Genomic DNA, 22,599 nt, shown 5'->3' on the forward strand with positions numbered 1-22,599 from the left:
GGTGTCTGCTGGGAGGGCCCATGGTGAACACTGTCTGGGAGATAGAGAGCAGGTGTGTTCTCATATGCACGGATCATCACCACTAAATGGACAGTGCTAGTGCACCCAAAGGATTGAACTATGGGATCATCGACAAGGAGGGCACACACTCTCTTGGAAAATACCCACTGTAGTGGTCAAGAAAGGAGTGAAGTCACCTGAGAAAGCAAGAGGGGGGAGGAGCAGGCAGAACACACCACTGTGTTCCTTTATATCCACACCGTTCCTTTACATCCCCCAGAAACGAAAGATGTGCCAACAATTCTGTTGACGTGTGAATTGTGCCCAGAGATGCATGCTGCCTGGGAAGGCTAGTTGGGGAGGGTGCAAAGGTTGATAATCTTTTCTTTACCTGGACGTCAGGTATGGCATGAAGGAAGGTGAGAAGAAGAAATGAAGAGGGCAAAGAAGGAGAGGGAAAGCTGGGAAGGGAGCATCTGCCATGAGTCTGCTTTGGGTTCAGTAGGATGTTCCAGCAAGGCCCACTCTGGGAAAGTTTAGATGCATTGGGGGTTTTCTGCTTGTACTAAGGAGAGACTGTTCAGCAGGATGTCAACAAATACTTCCCTCCTAGGAAGATAAATTTGAGCAGGGGCTGGTATTCACAAGAAGTGGTTTATGTCCCATAATTTGTGTAAAAAAAATCAAAACAGGCTGGGAGCCACATGTGAGGGGTAAGCTGTATTTGGTTTTTGTCTGCTGGGTTGTGGAAGCCTGGGAGGAGCCAACATGGATTCGTCTGGGCTCTGGGTTCAGGGGATTGGGCTGAGTGATTGGTGATGCCAGGGTCAGTGACCCCAGTGCCTTTCTTGATCAGGAATTTACAAGAAAATTGACCTAATATGGCTTTTGTTTCTTGATGATCCTGGCTATCCCTTGATTAAAATCTCTGTGACTAGTCTGGGCCTTGCTGGATTCTGTGCTGGAATCTGACCAGTAATCTGGTCAACAGACAAAACTGGCCAGAAAGCATAGCAAAAGCCAGCATCACAGAGGTTCATGATACATATTTTTCCCCCACTCCAGAAACCATGCTAGACTTCACTGACCCATCATGGCACTCCTACTGAGCTCAGGTATAATCTCACATTCCTTATTAAGACCAAGTTCTGAAAGCCACGGCATATTATTCATAATATGCCCTAAAGATGAAACCTGTTAGCCATCCTGGAGGTAGAGGTCGTGAGGGACAATGGGACACTGCCAAGCAATAGGGGGCATTCATTCATTCATCTCTGTACTGATTAGTTCAGAAAATATTTACTAAGAATCTATGATATATTGAGCTTCCTGCTAGACACTGGGGACTATAGAGATAAACAAAGCTTCATCTCTATTGTACATAATCCACTATTGTGGAAAGAGAAAGAGAAAGAAAACATGAATTTTTCCAATAGGATTTCGAACATGTTGCAGGAACAGAGGAAGCTGTGGCCACCACTACATGGGGGATTGCAGGTTTCACAGAGATGGTGACATTTGAGCTTGGTCATGAAGGAGTCAAAGAATGAATAAGAATATGGATAAATAGTACAATTTGTGGAGTTGGCAGTCTAGAGGAGAAATATTTGAACATATTACTCTTCTTAAACATTTCATAGGATATGTTTGGTCAAATAAAATTATTTTTTCATTCTTTTTTTTAAGATTTTATTTATTTATTTGAGAGAAAGGGAGAGTGAGAGAGAGCATGAGCAGAGCAGAGGGAGAGGGAGAAACAGACTTCCTGCTGAGCAGGGAGCCCAACGTGAGGCTCGATCCCAGGACCCTGGGATCATGACCTGAGCTGAAGGCAGACACTTAACTGACTGAGCCCACCTAGGTGCCCCAATATTTTCATTCTGAAAGTAGTCAGACTAACTTATAAACACAAATGACAATATGATAATATAGATGGAGAGAAAGATCCAGGAAAAGAGAAGAGAGGAAGAGAGTTACTTTTATGAGAGCCTCCTAAAATGATCAAGAGAAGAGTTAATTCAAAGTTGCCCTACATGGAAAAAATAGGAAGGGAGGAATATTATTTTCTATGATAGGAAGAGCCGTTGAGAAGGACATGTGTTGACTTTTTCTTCCCATTGTCTATTTGCTCTTCTTATAGAAATCCTACCTAAATTGCCTTCTGGGGAACCATATCCTCCACTCAAAGCCCATATGTTTTGGGGGCTCCAGCTCTGACCTGAGGATGCAAGATGTGACCTGGGCCTCAGTTAATCAGACCATTGGGTTCCATTATGACTTATTTTTATATCCAGTATGACAATCTGAGCCTTTTAATTGGGTTACACAAATCATTTACATTTAGAGTGTTTATTAATATGGTTCAGTTTAAATCTACAATCTTGCTCTATGTTTTCTGTCTTATCTCATTGTTCTATTTTTATTTTTCCTGCTTTCTTTTGTGATAATTGAGTACTCTTTCTGATTTTATTCTGTTTTCTTTAGGTATTAACTATAAATCCCTTTTTATTATTTTATTTTAGTAGTTGCTTTAGGGTTTATAGTATGCATCCTTAACTCATCATAATCCACCTTCAAGTAATATTATACATTTCATGTATAAGAACCTTAAAATAGTATACTTACATTTCATCCATTTGGGCCTTTGGGCCATTGTTATAATACATTTCACTTTTATGTAAGTGATAAATCATGTACTGCATGGTCATTATTTTAACAGTCAATTGTATTTTAAGGGTTTAATAAGAACAAAATTTTATATGTCTACCCATATAGTTGTTTCTTGTGCTATTTATTTCCTTGTTTAAATCATGTGTGGTAGGCAGAATAGTGGCTCCCTGAAATGTCCATGTCCTAATTTTCAGAACCTGTGAATATGTTTTCTTACATGGCAAAAAGGACTTAGTAGATGTGATTAAGGTTAAGAATGTTGTGATGAGAACATTATCCTAGATTATTCAAATGGACCCATCCAAATCACATGATTCCCTATAAGTTAAGAACCTTTCCTGGCTGAATTCAGAGGCTCAGGTCAGAGGGAGATATCTCTTTAAAAGTATGGTCAGAGAGTTGTAATATCATTGACTTGAAAATGAAGGAGGGAGTCATGAGCCAAGGACCCTCTAGGTCCTTCATGGGGTCAAGGGTGATCTCTAGAAGCTGGAAAAGACAAGGAAACAGATTCTTCTCTTGAGGCTCCAGAAAGGAACATACACATTTCAGACTTCTGACCTACATACACCACTGTAGGTTAACAAATTTGTGTTGCCTTAAGCCACTGTTTGTGATATCCTTTTTTTTTAACAACAGCAATAGAAAAGTGATACATCATGTATTATCAGTGGCGTTATCACCCCCACATGGGTGAAATTAGTTCTTGGAGGGTAAAAGTATCACTTTTAATGTAGAAAGCATGGATAATATATGTCATACATAAGCAGATATATAGTGTATCTGTGATATTAAAATTTTATGAGGTGGCAATTAGGGAAAAAGTCTAAAAAAATTCCTTAGGGGGATGATAATAAAAAACAGTTGAGAAACAAGATGCATATTTCCATCTGGTGTCACTTTTCTTCTGCCTGAAGTGTTTTCTTTTATCATCTCTTGTGTAATTTCACCATCTTCAGGTGATACATTCTTTCAGTGTCTTTATGTCTGAAAAAAATCTTTGTTTTGGGGGCACCTGGGTGGCTCAGTTGTTAAGCGTCTGCCTTCGGCTCAGGTCATGATCCCAGGGTCCTGGGATCAAGCCCCGCATCGGGCTCCTGCTCGGCAGGAAGCCTGCTTCTTCCTCTCCCACTCCCCCTGCTTGTGTTCCCTTTCTCGCTGTGTCTCTCTCTATCAAATAAATAAAATCTTAAAAAAAAAAAAAATCTTTGTTTTGCCTTCATGTTTGAAAGGTATATTTGCTGGGTATAGAATTCTACATGGACAATTATTTTTTCCCTCTCAGTACTTCAAAAATGTTGTTCTACTGCCTTTTCTATGTGTTTCTGGTATGAAATCTTCTGTACTCTTTATGTTTGCCCCTTTGTGTTTAACATGTCCTTTTCTTTGGCTAGTTTACAATTTTCTCTTAGTCATTGGCTTTGAGAAATTTGATTAGGCTGTTCTGTGGTGTACTTTTCATTTCTATGTTTTAGAGCTTCTCAGATCTGTGTATTTATAATTTTAATCAAGGTTGCCATTTTTCCCGCAAATATTTTTTTTTTCTGTACCCTCCTTTCTCCTCTGTCGGGCACTCTGCTTTAGTGTATATTAGATCACTTGAAATTGTTCTGCAGATCACAAATGCTCTTTTCATTTTGTAATTTTAATTCCAGTATAGTTAACGTACAGTGTTATATTAGTTTCAGATTTACAATATATGATCCAACAATTCTGTACATTACTTGGTGCTCATCATGATAACTATACTCTTAATCCCCTTCACCTATTTCACCCATTCCCCCACCCACCTCCCCTCTGGTAATCATCAGCTTGTTCTCTATAGTTAAGAGTCTGTTTCTTGGTTTGCCTCCTTCCTTTGTTTGTTTTGTTTCTTAAATTCCACAGATGAGTGAGATCATATGGTATTTGTCTTTCTCTGACTGACTTATTTTTGTTAGCATTATACACTCTAGATTCATCCATGTTGTTGCAAATGGCAATATTTCATTCTTTTTTTGTGGCTGAATAATATTCCAGTGTATGTGTGTATCACATCTTCTTTATTCATCTATCTATGGACACCTGGGCTGCTTCCATAATTTGGCTATTATAAATAATGCTGCAATAAACATAGGAGCACATATATCTTTTCGAATCTGTGTTTTTGTTCCTTTTGGGTGAATACCCAGTCGTGGATCACATGGTAATTCTATTTTTAGTTTCTTGAGGAATCTCCATTCTGTTTTTCATGGTGGCTGTACCATTTGCATTTCCACCGACAGTGCATGAGGGTTCCTTTTTCTCCATATCCTTGCCAACACTGGTTGTTCCTTGTGATTTTTGATTTTAGCCATTCTGACAGGTATGAGTTAGTATCTCTCATTATTGTTTTTGATTTGCATGACCCTGATGATGAGTGATGTTGAGCATTTTTTCATGTGTCTGCTGGCCATCTGTATGTCTTCTTTGGAGAAATGTCTGTTCATGTCGTTCTTTTCTTTTTTTAAGACTTTTAATATGTCCATTTTTTTGCATCATTTCTATTTCAGTGTCTGTAAGTTTACTAATTTTTTTGTTTATGTCTAATCTACAGACATTGTAAATTTTTCCTTAAAACATTTTAGACTAGAAATTTGATTTGGTTAATATTTATATCTTACCTGTCTCTATTTAATTTTTTAAATGTATGAACTAGAGTTATAATAACTTTTAATGTCCTCATCTGCTAACTCTAACATCTGCATCAATTCTATAAAATTTCAGTTGATTGATTTTTCTCATGTTCTTATTTTTTGTTTGCATGCCTGATAATTCTTAGTTGAATGGCAGACATTATGATGTTTACTATGTTAAGGGTTTGATATGTGTGTATTCAGACAGATAGATGGATAGCTAGATCTTTTGAATCTTGCTTTTAAGATCTGTTTAGGTGAGACCAGAGTAGTGTTTATTTTACGATTAATCTTCTCTCATTATTGAGGCAAGACCTTGTGTTGAGAAGAAAACTGAAGACCTCTTTGAGTTCAACAAGAGTGTTGTAATTTATCAGCTATGTTTACACTGGGTAGAAGATGGGAGTGACAGGACACATACTCATTATTTGTAACCCATATTATATAAAGTAATGTGACAAAGAACAAAGAATATAGTATTAGACAACTACAGATACCTTTAAATTTTCCCAAGAAGTTGGGATACTCCCACTAGGAGAATAGGGAAGATGACTTAGATTATTATCCACATTTAGAAGAAAGTAAGATTCAATGAAGTTAAATGATTTACGTAAGGCCCATCAGATTTAAATGCAAGAACCAGGATTTGAATCACATTTAGACTGATATTAGCATCATATTTTAAATTGCCAACTTAGTAGGAGAGATGGCAGCAAAATGACAGACAACTAATGGGATATTTGGGGCCTTACAGGACTTTGTCACTGTTCCCCCAACTACATTATGTGGGTTGCTGCTTCATCTACTTATTCTTGGATAGGACTGGATCTGGAAAAGCGACCCATTAGGACCTGATCTGAAAAGGGAGACTGAGAAAGTATGGGGTTGGCAATGTGTGGCTCTCACGGCTGTTGCCAGAACTTATGAAAATAAATAGAGAAATACAGAAGATGCACAGGTACTTTTTAAAGGCACATCTGGCCTCAAAGGGAAAGAATGCTTTCAATGATTATCAGTATTTCCTCTGAGCATGGCCAAAGACTTTATTTAAATAAAGGCTATTATGCCAACAACTTTGCCCTTTTTTCCAAATATCATGAATAAGATCTTGGTGGGATAAAATCATACTTGGGTATATTTTTTCTTTTGATTGTATGTTTTTATTCTAGACTCTTCTGTGTTAAATCATTCTTTCCTCTTTTTGAGTTTCTTAGTGGAACTGCCAGGATTAGCCTCCCACGCCCTTGCAGTTGTTATTAACTCCATGGGATGGGCGTATCATCACAGAACCAACCAGAATCCTTGCTGGAGTGAATATACAGATGCAGAGACATAGCGGACCACCTCCTTTTAAATCTAAGGTCAAAACCCAAAGTAGGACATGGAGTCCTCCAGCAAGAATGGAGCATTTCCACATCCAAACTATAAATATCATCTCACTTTTTAGAGGGGTCTTTCTAAGAGCTCCCAAATTTGAAAGTCAACTGGGGAAATGTGACTGTAGACCGCATTCCCCACCCCCTTCCCCCAGACCTTGCCAACACCACAGCCTCCATCAGACCATGCCAGATCAGAGACAATTTAGTGCAGCCATTAAGAGTAGGGGACACACTGTTTAAAATCTTTGTGATCTTTGATAAGTTTGCTTTTCGAAAAAACAAAAAACAAAAAACAAAAAAACCTGTTTTGAAGCATCTACTATATTCCTGCATCTGTTTCAACACTTGTAATAAAATGATGACTAGGGCAGACAGTCCCAGCCTTCATGGAATTTTTATTTTGGTTAGACAGGCAGAAGACAACAAATAAGTTAATCCAACAGTTATATAATGTTTCTGTGCCTTAGTTTCTTTCCTCATTTGTGAAATGGAGGTGGTGACAACACTCACCTTGTGTTGTAAGAGTTAGGTAACCTCGGATGGAATCAGTGGAAAAGATCCCGGCCCTTTTATCATTGTTTATCACCATTCCTTGTGTATCTTCTCTTTGTGAAAGGCTGGATTCTAGAGGTCTAGCTCAGTGAGGCCCTGGATCTTAACATGCCCAAGTCAAAAGAATTCTGCAAAGGGCTGGCACAGGATAGGACACCCTTCTTATGTTCTGAACATAGACCCCAAGCCAATTGTGTCCGGTCACGGTCTTCCAGGATGCACAGGAAGTCCTCATTCATTTTTGACTTGCATATGGGAGAAGGTGAGGGAGGCCCTGGGCCTCTTACCCACTCACCTTTGCTAGCACTGCCCTCCCAGGTCCCTTACCCCCAGGGCCTAGGAGCACTGTCTTTGGTGCCCAGTGGTGTCTAGCTGTGCTTCCAGGTTCAGACATTACTATCCTTGCTTTTTCTGGTTTTCATTTCCTTTTCTTGTCTGCTAGGCTTTTGAAATGCATCTTGCAGCCACTTGTTGCCCTGTTTTCTAAGCTGCCTTGAACTGCTGCCAGGGGTTGTTGCCAGAGGAGCTAATGACTAAGTCACTCTCCTTTCTGCCTCTGGCAGGACTGGGAATTCACTTGAGGATGGGGGTGGGTAGCCAAGGCCCAGCCATCCTGAACCAATCATGAAACCACAATAAAAGTGCTGACCAGGGAGTAAGTCACTCACTCTCAAAGCCCAGCGCTGAGCTTAGCTTGGAGGTGACGACCAGGCAGAGGGTGCTCTGGTTTGCTCTTGCTGAACCACATCAGAGGCAGAGACTTGGGCAGAAAGGCAGGCCCATCAGATCAGCCTTGGGGGGATCCCAGGGTCAGCAGGGAAGAGATATTCACTGTGTTTCCGAGCCAGGAAAAATCATAAAAGAGCAGAGAATCACAGGATGTGAGCCAGCGCAGGTCAGGTGACATATATTACAAATGATCATAATAAACTAGCTAACACCTACAGAAAACTCACTTTGTGTTGGGCCTTGTCCTAAGTACTTGTAAAGCACTATGTCATTCAGTCTTTCCAGTATCCCTATCTGGTAGGCTTTATTATTATTCCCACTTTCTGAAGATGAAACTGGGGCATAAAGAGATTTTAGTTGGTGGTCGGTGGCCTGATGTTTCCCCACTCGTCCTCTTATCTGGACAATGACAACATCCCCCTCATTGGTTGTCCTGCTTTCTAAATGCTTTGCCCAGATGGTCCATTGGTTCAGATGTATCCAGAACTTACACTGAGTTTTATTATCAGTTCCATGAGGTTAGACATGGATCCTTCCCTGCTTCAGCCTCCAGAGGAGATCTCAATCCTAGCTGACACTTCTGATTGCAATCTGAAATGCCATGAAGCCAAGGTCCAGATTCCTGACCTTCAGAAACTGTGAGATGATAAATGTATATGGTTTTAAGCCATGAAGTTTATGGTAATTTGTTATGCAACAATAGATAATTAATACAGGGAGGTTTAGCAGACAGTGTCATGTTGGAAGGATTGAAAGGTACAACTAAGAGAAAGAAGGGACTAAGGAGGGACATTCCAGGTGGTAAATGGGTTAGCAATGGTTATATTGGAAGGCTCATAAAAGAGCTCTAGACAAACCTGGAGAGGTTGACAAGGAGCTAATGAGGGAAGGCCTTAGAGGAGTTCATCTGTATTACAAAGCAAGAAGAAGGGAAAATGGTGAAGTATGCAGAAGAATTATAAGAAAGTGAGGGAAATGTATCTCCATCAATATTTAGGAGAACAAGGGAAGATGCTGCACTTATAGTAAATGGCTTTGATCTTTTTGCCAAAGCAAGTGCTCAGGTTATCTGCTGAAAATGAGACAGGAAGAGAGGGCTCCCAGAGTAGCAATACTATTGATGATAATAAGCCATCAATAGCTTCACACAGATCACCTCGCTAAGGATTCACAACCTCCTCGTGAGAGGCTTTATTTTTATCTATGTTTTACAGATAAGGATTAAAATATTCAGAGAGATTAGGTAACTTGTTGATTGTCACCCTGTTCAGAAGTGGCAGAATTGGAAAATGAACCCAGGTCCTAGTGTCCTGGTGTCACACTGATGTTCTGGAAGTTCTTTTGGCAGATGCCATGCGGAATGCGTGCTCTCTGCCAGAAGTTGTTTTGCTGCTCTGTATGATCGTGCTTTGGAGACTGTTGCAGAAGACATGGTGGCTTTAGCCTCAGAGGAGGAGGGCAGGAGTGGAGGCAGATGCGGACAGAAGGCTCTTTTGTTGCAAGGACAGGAAGTGAACTGGTGTAGTCAAGGGTAATCTCACAGGAGGTGGGAAACATCCGATGTGCCAAGGTCATAGCTCCTGGAGCATCTGCACACAGGAAATTGTGGACTTCCCAGGAATTTCAAAGCAGACAGCTCTGTAGACAGAGTGGTAATGACCGGGGATGAAGGATTATCCCCATTTATAAGGCAGATGGTAGAGTAAGATGGTGAATGGGGAGATGTGGGCAAGGGATATGGGAAGCCTGCCCAGTTCACTCCAACAAACATAATGCAAATGTTCATAGATTCATTGAATCTCTGTGACTTCTGGACAAGATGCTGCCAGCCCCGAAAAAAGAACTTCCATTTGTGTTTCCATCTTCATAAGCCAAGTGGCTGATACCAAGTTTTCAGGAAGAATTCAGGCTTTGAGTTCACAGTTACTCCTGCTGGTTCAACGCAAATATCCCAAGGCAAAGAGGCACGATGGAATAATGGTTCTGAGTTTGCAGAACTGACGAGGGGGGCTACCAGAAAGGATGCAGGAGTTTCCTAACTTTGAGCTAAAGAGTGATGGCATGCTCATCTTGCCTTTTCCAGGCCTGGAGAGGTGGGCCGTGGTCCTGGGGGACTGAGAACCAGCCCTTGCGCGATACTGAGAGAGCCGCTAGGAAGGCAGTAACTACGCCTCATCCATTTTTCCCTTCTCAGTGCCTAGCTGTGTGTTCAACAACTAACAGGTGCCTTATGAAAGGATGTTGAATGAATGAATGAGTATGGGCATGATCGTGCATGTTCCTCGGCTCCGTCTCCTTGCAGTCTGTTTTAGATAAACAAACATTCTAAAGACTACCCCAAAGACTGCGCATACGCACGTCAGAGACGGAGGGTCTGAGAAGTCCAAACTCCACACACACTCCCTCCTGCCTCCCAGCTTCACTCCTTTTTCACAGAGGAAACCAACCTCCACTCCTTCTCCCCCTTCACAGAAGAGGGAGGCCAGCTCTAACGGCCTTGGCCCCAGTTTGCTTGTATAATTAATGTGGGATTTTTCCTCCTCTAGTAAAAAATGACCTTGTCAAACCAGAGACGACAAAACCCTGGTTACTGAGCGATTGTGGGCTCCCTGCTGGGATGGCATCCCGGGCCCTGCAAAGAGAAATCTAATAAAATTGGTGTCAGGGGCTCCCTGGGTGCCAGGTCCCCTGCTGCCTGACCCCACGATCCCAATTTATTAGCCAAACCCAAGGAAGCAGACAAACCTCACTGGCTCCAGACAGCAGACTTCCAAGCGGGAGCTAATGTAGGGGCTGGGGCTGGGTTTCAGCACAAATGACAAGGGAAATGACAGGAGGTGCCAGCTCGACCAGGGAGTCTGGGGAAGCCCTATTCAGAGTATCTCGCTGCCTTGATAGGGCCGATTTTAACTTGGTGGAGGAATGTGTTAGAATGGCCCACAGGGAAAGGAAGATGGTTTTTTCCCTCCGCACTGTTATTAGCCGGACCATGGGCCGCATGCCTCGTAGTAGCCATGTTCCTGGGAGTCAGCAGGCGTCAGTAGAGGAATAGCCAAAGAATAATATTTGCACGGGGAGTTTCCATTTTGTAAGTTGAGCACTTCTGCATGTGCCCGGAAGTTTTAAATGTACTCTTACTATTTACCCTTCCCCACAACCAAAACCCCCTGTGATGGGAAATACTGCTTAGCATCATACACTAGCTTCGCCCCTTATTAGCTGAATGATCCTGGGCCAGGTACTTAACTTCCCCACCAATGAAACAGCATAAGAGCCACTCTCATAAGTTTGCTTGTGAGGATTACAGTAGGAGAAAGCAGAATCGACCCACAAAAACTATGGCATTTTTCTATACCAGCAAAAATCAACTAGACGGGAAAAAAAGGGAAAAAGAGTCTGTTCCAAATAGTCATGAGAACTCTGAAGTGTCTAGGAATTAGCTGACGAAAGAACATACAAGTCCTATGGAGAAAATGCTAAAATTCTATTAAAGGATATGTAAGATTGGGGGGGGGGCTGGCTGGCTCAGTTGGTAGAGCATGAGACTCTTGATCTCAGGGTTCTGGGTTTCAGCCCCATGGTGAGTGTGGAGATTATTTAAAAATAAAATCTTAAGAAAAAGGTAATACAAGATGGTCTGATGATTTGAGGAATATTACATACTTGTGAATGAAATGTCACAATATTGTAAAGCTATAGTTATCTTCAAATTAAACTATGAACTCAATGCAGTCATAAGAAAAATTCCAGCTGGATGTGTTTAAGGATCTAGAGACTAGAGAAACACACACAAATGTATATGGAAATATAAAGGTCCATGTATAGCTAAGTTCATTTTGGAAAAGAAGAGCAAAGAGGAGAAAGCTGCTGCACCAAATATTAAAATATATTACAAAGCCACAGAAGTAAAAACAATATAGTAGTGGCACTCCCCCACCAAATGATAAACACAACCATGGAACAGAAGTGTGGATACATGCATATCTGAGTGGTAGATACATAATGAAGATGACAAGAGAATCAGTGGATAAAGTTTCATCCACCAGCTTTGACCGATGGTGCTGGAAAACCTGGTTCACTATTCAGATTTCAATGGAAATTTCTTCACTATAAATAAAAAGGACTCCAGATGGATTCAAGGCCAAAATGTAAAAGGTAAAACTCTAAGGTTAATCACAGAAAATACTATTCTTGTGGCCTAGGAGTGTGGATAGATTTCTTAAACTAATCTCGTAAAGAACAAGTCACATGTCATCAACATTAAGAATTCCTGATTATAAAATGCCACACACATGGTTAATAGACAGTCAACAGACCTGGGAGAAATAATTTGAAAGTTATTTGCAAGTTGTAAAACTGAAAAATCTGTAGACTATATAACAAATTCCCGTCAGTCATCAAGAAATAGAGAATAAGGCAAAAGGCATGAGCAGGCAGTCCACAGAAGAGGTGGTGCTCTTCTGTGGTGTTCTTTTGTGACCAGTAACTACAGGAAGGGACACTGAAATGCACTAGTCAACAGAGAAATAAAAATAAAAAAAAGCAACGAGATGTTACTTTACCCCATCATCTGTACGAAAACTAAGATCGTTGGATAATGTTGGGAGAGACGTGGGTGGTCTGTATGAACTATTGTTAGGCTGATCCATTCAGAACAAAAGCCCAGAAATTCTTAGTCTAATGATGTTTGAGTGTACTCTATGATCCCTCAGTTTCATTCTTGTCTATAGAGTATATTTGAGAGGAAGTGTGGCATAAGTCCGTAAGGGGACATGCAGAAGATGTTCATCATAGCCTTGTTCCCAGCAGGACTTGTCAAACTGTGGCCTGTGGGCCACATCTGGCCACACGCATTTATTTACATACTGCCTATGGATGTTTTATGCTAGGGGAGCAGAGCTGAGTCCTTGCAACTAAGACCTTAGGGCCCACAAATCCAAAATTATTTACTATCTGGATCTGTAGAGAAAAAGTTTGCAATCCCCAGTTTAAAGTATCAGAACTCCGGGCACCTGGGTGGCTCAGTTGGTTAAGCGAGTGCCTTCGGCTCAGGTCATGATCCTGGAGTTCCGGGATCGAGTCCCACATCAGGCTCCCTGCTCAGCGGGGAGTCTGCTTCTCCCTCTGACCCTCCTCCCTCTCATGCTCTCTGTCTCTCATTGTCTCTCTCGCAAATAAATAAAAAAAAATCTTAAAAAAAAAAAAAATAAAGTATCAGAACTCCTATAGGTAACCTAGAGTCCCATTGCTGAGGGAAAGTTAAGTAAAATATAAAGGACATGTACTATGGACTACAATGTGGCTCTTATAAGCCATAAACTGTGTGAGGTGTATACTTACAAACATGGAAAGATCTTATAAAAAGGATGCTGAATGCAAGAAAGGGGGAAAAAGAACCAAGTTACAGTATTATAATTTATATACCTGTTCTTATTATAACGACAACACTATATAGTTTGCAAAGATATATACAAGACCAAGGTGTCATATCAAAGGCATAATGGTTGCTGAAATGAGGAGTGGGAACACGTGAAGAAAACACACCAGAAGACGGTCTTTGCATGATCTGATGATGGAAGTATGCTACAAAATGGGAAACATGATTTGCTCGTGCCCCGATGCCTAGGATAAAGAAAGTTAATGTGGAAATTGCTTAGTACAATGTCCAGCACATTGTGAATTTTCAAGAAGTACTCCTTGTTATCATCATCAACATCCTTTCATTGTTAATCTTTTAAAAGTGAAATACTAACCATAGAGCTAAAATTAATAAAGAGGAACATCCCTATGACAATCCTGTCTCATTGGTTACCCCCAAATAAGTGAACAGACAGTAACCCTCTTTAGAGGAACACTTTATGGGTCAAAAGGAATTAAATTTATGGCTAAACCCCCTGAATTGATGTGGAAGGACAGAGGGCTTATTCACTGTCATCGTCATCTTTTCTGCTCACCAACTATTTGCCTTCCTGATTCCATGTCATTGTCTTCCTTTCAGTTGGATGGAGTCATATGATGAGTTCTGGCTGAGTTGTTGTTAGTGTAAGTCAAATGTACCACCTTAGGTCAGAGTATTAATTTTTCTTTCTAGACCCTCCAGAGTTCTCTTTCCTGCTGGCCTGGAGGCTAGCTGCATTTGAGAAGGTAGTTGCTCCATTAGTCCCTGGGGGACTACAATGGTTAGAGCCCCCTGCAGTCCCATGAGGGATATGACAATTAAAGCCACTGAGATTCTCAGGATTGTTTGTTACCCCAGCATAGCTTAGCCTACCTGACTGATACACCTTCCAAATCTTCAACGTTTGAGTGGAGGCATTCACAAAAATCCAGACACATAGAATTGGAAAGACTCTCAGAGGCCATGTAATCCAACACCCCTGACATGGACTGAATCAGGTGAATGTCTAGAACAAGGGACCCAATCCCAGTGAAGAAGACCCCACATCTCCCACAAAAGCTCCTCTCACCTTATCTTACCTCTTACCATCAGTGAAATTCTTTTGTTTGGAGCCATATTCTGCCTCCTTGCCATTTCCACCCATTTGTCTTAGATCTCCCCTTATCCCTCTCTCACATAATAATCCTCAGGTAGGGAAGTATGGCAGAATAATGGTTCTGCAAAGATGTCCCCACCCTCATCCCAGAAACCTGTAAATCTGCTCCCTTACATGACAAAAGGGATTTTGCAGACGTGATTTATGTTAAAGATCTTGGGATGGAAGATTATCCTGGATTATCTGAATGGGCCTAAGGGGCTCCTTGTAGTCACAAGGGTCCTTATGGGAGAGAGGCAGGAAGGTCAGAATCAGAGAAGGAGATGTGATGACAGAAGCAGAGGTTGCAGCAATGCAATTGCTGGAAGGGAGACTTGGTCCAAGGAACCCACTAGAAGCTGGAAAAGACAAGGGACAGATTCTGCCCTAGAGCTCAAGAAGGAATGCATCCCTGCCAACACTTTGGTTTCAGTCTGGTAAGACCTATTGCAGACTTCTAAACTCCAGAATTCTAAGATACAAATTTGTATTGTTTTAAGCCACTAAATGTGTGGCAACGTGTCACAACAGAAATAGGAATCCACTGAAGTCAGATTTAGGTACCATTATTTCTTTGCGTTTTCTGGTTCTAAACCAATTGCCTTTTGCTACACTTAGCTTCATTTTAAGCATAAAAAATTTGGCTTCACTATCCAGTTTGTTAATAAATGGGACTCCCAGAACTTTGGCTTCAGTTTTGTTCTTGTTGTGACCTGACAAAGGAAATGTACTGTAAAAATTCACCTTATCTAGAGCTAGTCCCTGTGCAGACCAAAGCAACACAGACTCTTCAAGCAGCTCATTGAATTTGGGGCCTACACAGACTCTAAATCCTGTCTATGGTTGATATTGGTGATATTTAGATCCATCTCCCCGATCCCACACTTGTTTAGTTGGTTTCTTTTTTGTTTTTTGGAATTAAATATAGGTTTTACCAATCTCTTCATATTACCAAGCATGAGTTTGTTAACACATAAGTAGTGTAATCTGGTCAAAACTAACTACATTTAACAGTCTATGTTGTGACTTTACTAAGAAATCATGAGTTTGACAGAACTGATCAGATATGAGAAATGGACATGACAGCCAAGTCATAAATATCTAATTTTTCTTTACTGATTGATATGTTCCAGGCCCTTTGTTAAAAACCAAGCAGTTATTGCCTTATTTGTTTCTCAAAACAGTCATATGAAAAAGTCATATGAATATTATTATTGCTGTTTCATAGTGGGGAAAATGGCTTTAAGGGATGGTTAAGCAACTTGCCCAATTTTCACAGCTAGTGGACAAGGGAGCTGGGCTGAAACCCAGGCAGTCTGACTCTGCAGATGGTGCCTTAAGTCCATACTACAGCATCACCCTTGAAGACATCTGTATGGCCTTCACTTGCCTCTGACTTGGATTTGTCTGATTCCAGGTCCAGAGGCAGCCTGGAATGTGTGGACACTGTCCTTGGAAATGAAAGGACTTGACAGCTCATTTTTGATGGATCACATTTCTTAGAATAAGCACAAAATAAATATTTTCCATTTGCTGAGTGATTTTATCAAGCCTCTCTGGGTTGAGCTTTGGAGGGGAGAGAGGAAACAGGTTTCATGGTTAAAGCCTGAGAAATACCTCTCAGGCAGTCAAGGGTGAGGGGCTAGTAATGGGTGACTTCAGCCCCTAGTCATGCTCACCTGGCACAGGAAGCTCTGGGTGGTTTGGCCCAAACCCTTCACAATAAGCTCCTCATTTGTCCTCCTGAGTTGATGGTCTGGTGGAGAGTTTGTCTGTGGGAATTTGTTCCAGGAGAGACCCAGCTGCATCTGACAGGAAATGGAGAAAAGAGACAGAAGCATAAATCTCTGGCCTTCTGCCTCTTTCTTGGGAATCTGTTCTCTCCAGCCCAGAAGTGTGGAAATGAGTAACTAGTGAGTTTCAAAGCCTGGATGAGTGTCATACCACTGGGTAGACATGTGGGGCCCCCTGAAGAGAGAACTGTCCCTTTTGGGGGAAACATCCAGACTGAATATTAAAAACTTACATTAGCCATTAAGCACATGAAAAAATGCTCAGCCTCATTAGTCATCAGGGAAATGCAAATCAAAACCACAGTGAGATACTACCTCACACCCACTATAATCAAAAAGACAGACAATAATAAGTGTTGGTGAGAATGCAGAGAAATTGGAACCCTCATACTTTGCTGGTAGAGATGTCAAATGGTACAGCAGCTTTGGAAAACAGTCTGGGAGTTCCACAAAATGGTAAACATGGATTTACCACAAAACTCAGAAATTTTACTCTTAGGAATATACCCAAGAGAATTGAAAGGGTTTGGTGAGGTGTGGGAGGTCTCAACCATCTTGATAATCAGTGTCCCCCATAACCTCCCGCCCTACCCTGGTTTATTTTATGCCATATTCCCTAATGATAAAAGTCTGCCTAAGAGGAACTACCAGATGCCCATCTCCCACCCCCTTCCCGCTCAGGCTCCCTCATCCAGTTATTGTCTGCTTGGCCCCTGAAGGCATTTAAATTCGTGATTGACTCCTCCAGCCAGAGACAAGCATTTTGTGGGACATCACAGAGGAAGAGGGGACATTGACTAAAGCAAGCACATCTATAATTGGCAGCTACCAGAGATGTGGCATGGTCCACAAGAGAGAGTCAAAAGTCACAAGGAGAAATGGTGGGTGAAACATTGGGAAACAGATTGCAGGGAGCAATAGTGGAGGCAAAAGGAAAACAAATGTTTTCAGCATAAAAGAGAGAAGAGCCTAACCCCTTGGGCCTGATCAACAATGAAGCCTTGGTGGAAGAACAGCAGAGTATGAAGCCTCATACTCTTGGGTGTTGGAACCTGATCCCTGGGACTTCTGAAGGTTTTTGGTTCCTTGGAGGCCCTTAGGAAAAGCAGCAGTTCGCTTTAAAGGGGTTTCTCTGTTTGCAATTATTACCTTCAAGTAGAATGCTTATAGTCAGCTAAGAGTCAGTTCCAAGCAATTCCTCAGACATGTCTGCATGGGTCTGAACTTTACACACAGGCAGCACTAACATTCTGTCCCATGAGAGTGCTGGGTCCCATCTTCATGAACTTGAAAGTATCAATAAAGAGATGGTGAGTATCCTCTCACTCCACATGTTGACATATTTGGCTGATAGAATTCTTTCTAGTTGTTTTATTCCTCTAAGCTTTTGTTTTCTTTGATCAACCTCCTCTCAAAACCAAAGGCAATTAACATTCCACAATTGTTTATCCTCCCTGACTATTTAATAGTATTTCTAAGATTTTCTACATGCGTTGCTTATTTGTGTGTAGTGTATAAGTTTTAAATTTCTATCAATCAAATAGATTTGAACCTGTTTCTACTGTTTTCTATTTACCATGCATTTTCTCATTTCCTGTTTTATCTCAGAATGTTCTAGGTAGTTTCATGTTTTGTTTTGTTTTCCTCTTTTCTTTTCCTGGAAGTTACATATTGCCTATTATTTTAGTAGGTACCCTTAAAGTTGTTAAAATGCACAATTACCTTAACAACACCTCAAGGTAGGCAACCTGTCTCCTTTCTTAGAATTAAAAAAACAAAACAAAACAAAAACCTTTGAAATTCTTTGACTTGGGTCTTTCTGCCCTCCATCTTCTATGTTACTGGTTTCCAGTATTTAATTTCCCCCATTCTCAGCTATCCCCTAAATAAGACATTATCATTACAATTGTTATATTTTAAGGAATTTTTAAAAGATTTACCATTACGTTTATCACTGTCTTTCTTAACATTCCTTATTGTATTCCACTTCTTCCTTCCTGAATCAATTTCTTTTTTTCTGAATCATATGCTGGTAGAATAAAGAAACCATATATGATCTTTGCTAAGCACATAATATCCAACATCTCCTGTAATTATATCAACAATTCTGCAAAATACAGATTATTATTCCCATTTTACAGATGGGGAAAAAAAAAAAAAGGCATGGAGAGGAAAGTGGCATGTTTAACCCAAATCACAGAACTGGTACATTTCGGATGCAACCAGATGTTCTGTTCAAAGACATCAAGGGAGCAAATACTTATAGTCATATAGAAATACCTTGGGCTAATCAAGAAGAAATTAGGGGGTTATGGAGTGCTTGTACGCAGGCCATGGTGCTTAAACTCAAGTGATTTGTATAAAAAACTTACTGACAAACCATCCATTATCCCTAAACAGCTACTTCAACGGACAGTTTTCCAAGCCTGAGGGTTAGAGTTGGCCAATAATTAATCTAGAGCAGGGAAGGGTGCTGTGATGGGAGGAAGGTAATAGAATCAAATTGCCAGTTTGGCTTTACTCTTCCTAAGCATCTGAATCTTACAGTTTAAGAGAAAATGTCTGGAGGTACCATTTAAAATTGCTAGCTACATAGTTTTTTTTAAGGCCTTTTTAAAGTTTTGGTTTTACAATAGAATTGAGAGGAAGGTACAGAGATTTCCCATATACCACCTGCCCCTACACATGCATAGGCTCCCTCATTATTGGTATCACTCAGCAGAATGATATATTTTTTACTAAGGAAGAACCTGCATTGACATATCATAATCACCCGAAGTTCACAGTTTATTTTAGGGTTCATTCTTGGTGTTGTACATTCTTCAGGTTTGGGCAAATATATAATGATATATACCCATCATTATAATATTAAACAGAGTATTTTCACTGTCCTAGAAGTCCTCTGTGCTCTGCCTATTCATTGCTATCCCCCCATTGCTAGATAGGTTTTTATTTTATGTTTTTAAAAACATCTGAGTCAGAGCCTGGGCAAAACACATTACATCAAAGCTCATTCAGGGTGGATGCATGATGGCTGGTAATGTTTATGAAGATAACATTATGATATTAGTAAAGAACTGAAAGGAGACTTTAGTAATTTGTTGTTGCCAGTTATTGCCTTTGGTGATGTTTGTGATTGTTTGTGACTTGAAGCCCTCTGGGGACTAATAATTAAAAAAAAATAATAATAATTTTAAAAATTCACCCAAAGTCAATGTTAAACAAGCAATTCACAAAACAACACCAATTGTCGTACATGTAGCATTCAAGATAATATACCCAATCTGTCTATGGATTCTACACTTCTCACAAGCATGAGCTTCACTTTCACAACTAAAGCTAGATCATTAAAACTGCAGCCTGTTGGCGGTGACACATTTTGCAGCTCAAATCCTCCTTAAAACAAAACTTGCAGTCCTTAGAATGGTGACAATGTGCTGAAAACACCCACATGCACCCTCCCTTGGCGCCCTATCTTTTTTGGTTTGCTTGTACTTTAGCAACTTGACACCCTGGTGTTTTATGGGCAATTTTAGCAGACTGTTGACTCTGGGGACCACCCATCCTCAGGTGAGCTCAAGCAGAGAGTGTCTTCCCCAAACAAAACACATCTTACTTAAGTCAAGTGACTTTTGTATGCAACTTGAAACGTTCAGGGAACCTACTGCCCACAAGCCCTTAGATGGTGTGGAAGTATCAGAGTCAGGAGGATTGCCATCACTTAAATGCCAAACCACATTCTGGTTCTAACGCTGGCTAGCTGTAGGACCTTGTATACATGATTCACTCTTTCTCTATCTTGGTTTTTCCATCTGTAAAATGGAATTGTAATACCTACCCCATGAGAATGTTAAAACGGTTCAACGAAGGCAAGTGCAGTTCTTACTGAATGATCAGTAAATGTATCACCAGTTTATAGAAGCTGATTAGGTAGGGATTGAGATCAGCATAGGATAGGTCAAGGTCAAGGCAAGGTTAGGGCAAATGGTAGGTGTTTTCAACACTAGAGATCCTTTCACTTGAACTTTTATTAAATTATTTTTTTAAAGATTTTTTTAAAATTTATTTATTTGCGGGGCGCCTGGGTGGCTCAGTCTTTAAGCATCTGCCTTCGGCTCAGGTCATGATCCCAGGGTCCTGGGATCGAGCCCCACATCGGGCTCCCTGCCCCGAGGGAAGCCTGCTTCTCCCTCTCCCATTCCCCCTGCTTGTGTTCCCTCTCTCGCTGTGTCTCTCTCTGCCAAATAAATAAATAAATAAAATAAAATAAAATAAATTTATTTATTTGCTAGAGAGAGAGAGGGAGCACAAACAGGGGGAGCTGCAGGCAGAGGGAGAAGCAGGCTCCCCACTGAGCAAGGAGCCTGATACAGGACTCGATCCCAGGACCCTGGGGTCATGACCTGAGCTGAAGGTAGATGCTTAACCAACTGAGCCACCCAGGCATCCCAGTACCACTCTTAACAATTTGTTGTACTTCATCTTCCTGACTTTACAAATATATCCATGTCTTCATCTACATTTTCAAATACACATTTTGCCAAGGATCATGCAATACATAATGGCCTATGATTTCCTTATCTGGTAACATAATGAACATCTTAACCTATCAATCAGTGTACACAAATCTTCCTTATTATTGCTAATAATTACATATGAGTCTTATCTTAGGAATCTGAGTTTTCACTTGGCAATTTTTATTTTCTGTGGTTTAATTCATTTATACAGTGGTCACAAGAAAGTTGTGATTGGTACCAGCCTCAAAAAAAATCTACTTCTTGAATTAAATGCATTCATCAACTTTACTAAGGGGAGGAAATTAAGCTGCTTTGGGTTGCTTGGTTTCTCGGTGCCCATGGACCTTCTCCTTCCCAATGGGTTAAGTGCTTTGGTCTGCTGGGCCAAGATGGACAACTCCACTGGGTTTGGAAATGATCTCTGTGAATGTAGACTCTGAAGTACAAGCCCGGCTAGGCCAACATTCGAGGCTGTCAAAAAATCAAAGCTTTGTGAGAACTTGGTGTGGCAGAGCTTAAACTCCCACTCCGTAGACCCCAAATCACAATTGACTACCTGTTCCAGAGTTTTCAGGATTTGCTTAAGTTAAAAAAATTCAGTTTTATTTTCCCTTGAAATTGACAGACCCTAACCTCAAATTTCAGAGTTGAAAAATATGGCTTAGTACTCATTAAGTCTAACTCTGAGGATCCTAGACAAAAAGGAGAATGCATGTACCAAAGTGAGTACATGTTACTTTGTAAACAGATGAAAAATAGCAACCAAAAGATTTATCACACTGATGTCTCAGGAAGCAATAAAGAGGAGGAAAACAGAAGGAAGAAGATGGGAAAGGGGATGGAAACTTCTAGAGCACTGCACTGTTCAATATGGTAGCCACTAGTCATATGTGGCTAGTGAGCACTTGAAATGTGGTTAGTCTGAATTAAAGTGTGCTGCAAATGTACAACACATACCAGATTTCAAAGACTTAATATGAAAAAAGGAATGTCGAAGATGTCCTAAATAATTTTTATAATGATTTCACGTTGACAAGATATTTTGCATATATTGGGTTAAATAGACTATACTATTAAAATTCATTTCATCTGCTATTTTCACTTTTCAAACATGGCTCCTATCGTATTTGAGATGACATGTGTGGCTTATTATATTTCTATTGGACAGCCCTGCTCAACAGCTTTCTTCCATGAATAGATAAGGATAATTTCCTATTTATTGTATGTAAATAGAATCTCTAGCAGAATAAGAACAGTTTATCTATTATTTATTTAAATAGACCTACTAAAATATCAATTTCCCCAAAAAGCTTTTCTCCCTAGCCCCGGAGGTAAATCTAAGCCTTGCCCCGGCTACACATGCACAAATTATAAATTCGTGGATTCTAAATAAAAGCTCTCCACATAGAGTACATGAGAGAAAAAGAAATTAATGTGACTCATCTGTAAGCCTAAGTTTGATTTAGAAAACCAGTGATTAACGTGACAGCCCCACTCTCTAAATAGACAGAGTGGAAAATCAGAGACTAAACCACCTGAGCGGATTTAACACATCACTCAAAGAGGCCTCAGAATCTGCTGCCCTACTACCCCTCTGGCACCTGAAAGTGTATCCCAGTGTTAAGGTTTTTCCATCATACATACTTCCTTTACCCCCGTGAGATGTTTCACTGGGGAGGGGCTGGCAAAGCTCTCTCCACTCGCAGCTGCAGGAGCACAGACAGGAGTCCTTGGGTCGGGACTGATGAAGTGGCCTGCCTCTGTGCTCTCCA

The 22,599-nt window shown here is 40.7% G+C and overlaps 1 long non-coding RNA gene across 2 annotated transcripts in view; it reads right to left on the minus strand.

The window, feature by feature from the left end:
* The window catches only part of LOC118531752 (uncharacterized), a 358,190-nt gene that overhangs the window by 49,772 nt on the left and 285,819 nt on the right, over nucleotides 1–22,599 (minus strand). For both annotated transcript variants that reach the window (XR_004915383.2, XR_013441527.1), the window contains exon 4: nucleotides 16,197–16,325. This is a non-coding gene — a long non-coding RNA (uncharacterized LOC118531752). The remainder of the gene's footprint in view (nucleotides 1–16,196; nucleotides 16,326–22,599) is intronic.

The sequence above is a fragment of the Halichoerus grypus genome, chromosome 10 (assembly GCF_964656455.1).
Source record: "Halichoerus grypus chromosome 10, mHalGry1.hap1.1, whole genome shotgun sequence".
Taxonomy (NCBI): domain Eukaryota; kingdom Metazoa; phylum Chordata; class Mammalia; order Carnivora; family Phocidae; genus Halichoerus; species Halichoerus grypus.